This window comes from Saccostrea cucullata, unplaced genomic scaffold, assembly GCF_032062105.1.
Source record: "Saccostrea cucullata isolate Sc308-1 unplaced genomic scaffold, CSIRO_AGI_Scuc_v1 ctg909, whole genome shotgun sequence".
Classification (NCBI taxonomy): domain Eukaryota; kingdom Metazoa; phylum Mollusca; class Bivalvia; order Ostreida; family Ostreidae; genus Saccostrea; species Saccostrea cuccullata.
Genome location: NW_026928802.1, coordinates 22,097 through 24,627, shown reverse-complemented (window position 1 = coordinate 24,627; position 2,531 = coordinate 22,097). Strand labels below are relative to the sequence as shown.

The 2,531-nt window shown below is 37.7% G+C and overlaps 1 pseudogene; it reads left to right on the top strand.

The window, feature by feature from the left end:
- The first annotated feature begins 1,018 nt into the window (after positions 1-1,018).
- On the top strand, positions 1,019-2,229 carry LOC134278749 (uncharacterized; annotated as a pseudogene).
- The last annotated feature ends 302 nt before the right edge of the window (positions 2,230-2,531 follow it).

Here is a 2,531-nt window from a genome sequence, read left to right as displayed (position 1 = left end):
AAATACGCACGTTTCCTAAAGTTTTTATGCATTAATGAATTCATTTAAACCAAGGAAATGTTCATGAAAAGTTTGAATAAATTCTGTGCACCGGTAAAGAAGAAATTGCTAAAAATCCATAATCCGGGACCGTCAGGAGTCGGGCGTCGGGAAGACTAGATTTACCGCTTGCCGTCAGCAGAGTTGTCGTTCGTATCTCTTTCAGTATTTATAGCAATCGCAACTTCTCGGGCCTTTCCCACAAGCGGAAAGACGACCTCGAATGTATATGGTAGACGCCATGACAACCCTCCCTTTTCACGATCTTTGAAATAAATGCACGGAGACCTTTTGTCTGTGGTATATGGAGTTTAACTTTATTCAATGTAATGATACATGTACTACCTAAAATATACTATAGAAGGGACTTTTAACTCCGTCTATTCTATATTTGAATAAACAGGAAATGTATAAATTTTTAACATCCGGTGATGTTAATACATTCGAGGTTGTTTTTTCGACCTCTGACGGAAAGACCCGAGATGATGCGATTGTGTTTATAAATGACACTACACTAAAAATGAGTTCCATTACGAAAAACTTTTGAGGTTCTTTGTAATTTAGTTTTACTTTGAACGAAATCTAATATTCAAAATAAGATTACTTTATCATTACATTTACTTACATTTCAAATTATAACAAGCTAATTCAGAGAATTTGTGTCCCCCGCTTAGGGAAAAAATTAAACCCTGCGCAGGTCCGGGGGAGGGGGGGGGATCGAGTTGGATCCCCCTGACTGAATTATTATGCCATTATTGTAGAAGTATTACATGTATACTGAAACAAATAAAATATGCCAATATGGATATAAAGATTTGATTGCTTATTCTTTATTATGTGTATAGAAGATCCTTTTCATATGGAATATTTATCACACTGTAATGATGATTTTATGAGTTTGTGCAAGCCAGACCTTGATATTTTTCCGCGTTTCGCTAGTATAGCGGGAAAATGTTGTATTAAAGACAAGATGTTTATACGCATGTCGTGTGGATTGGTCAGAGAGTGACCAATAGAAATTGATTTTGAGGTGTAGTAGAGAACTGGTTTTTAAAGGTTGGTCACTTCTAGCCGCCGACTTAAGCGAGCAACAGCTTAATTATGGACGTCGGGGACGTTCAACAGCAAATAAATCAGTCAATTCAACAGGCCAACAATGAGATTTTGAGCCAGTTTTCCAGTATTTTGGACAGTAGACTTCGACAGTGCAGAGAAGTATAAATGAAAATCAAAAAATAATCGCCGAGCGGCAAGAAGCGAAGTTCGAGCAAGTGTTCACGGATAATTATAAATTCAAAAAGCGCGGTAATGAAGAACAGCATAAGCACAATGTTAAAGTTATGGCAAAGCTGAAGGAGGCAAACGAAGAACTGGAAGAGAACCGCATTCAAGGAGTGAGACAAAAGATAACAGAAGGTTATGACTTGATTAAACAGAGACAAAAACTAGTTAAGTTAGCAGATTCGTCATCGACCGGGTGGAGAGCTGTAGATGAATATGTAAAGAACCCGATAGCTTCGGACTCAGATGATGAAAAAAGAATTTACAAGGCGCAAACGAGGGCAGAGAGAAGAGTCAAGGACGAACGTATCAAGCGTCGAAGGGATATGCGAGAGAAGTGGAGGCCCTACCCTTCTATCAACGCTACAGGAGGCAGTACTTGAACCTCTACTACGCCCGATGTATGGAGATTGGGCCAGTGCTACAGGTGTCATAAGAAGGGACACTGGAGAAAGGATTGTACAGAAAAAAAACAGATGAAAAGATAAGTAGTTTTGTATTTGAATGTTTTGACACAAAGCAGTCATGCGAGACGAACACAGGTAATTCACCGGTAGGTAGACTGAAAGAAAATGTAGGTCAATGGCGTTCGATTGAAGCGAGCAGGTATGTCTTAAGTGTAATTGAATTTGGTTACAAACTGCCTTTATTTACAATTCCGAGTCCTATAGAACTTAAGAATAAAAGATCTGCATTGGAAAATGCCAATTTTGTATCAAATGAAATAGAAAATTTGGTAAAAAAGGGCTGTGTTCGACAGGTTATGGACAAACCTAAAGTAGTGAATCCATTGACTGTAGCAGGTAATAAACAAAAACAAAGGTTGGTTTTAGATGCTAGGCATGTCAATCCACATTTATTTAAATACAAATACAAGTATGAAGACGCAAGTACATCACGTGAACTTTTTCAAGAAGGTGACTACATTTTTTCATTTGATTTGAAAAGCGCTTATCATCATATTATGATAAATGAGTTAGACAGAGAGTATTTGGGTTTTAAATGGGAAAACAAATTCTACGAGGGGTGATCAAAAAGTTCGCGAACTATCTCTATATCTACAAAACCACAATTCAGATGAGAATGAAATTCGGTACACACATAGCCATACAAAAGGTCTATAAATAGCATATGCTGAATAAGGTTTTTCTCCTTGTTTGTGACGTCACAATGTGAAAATGACGTCACTATGTAGGTCAGTTGTGACGCAA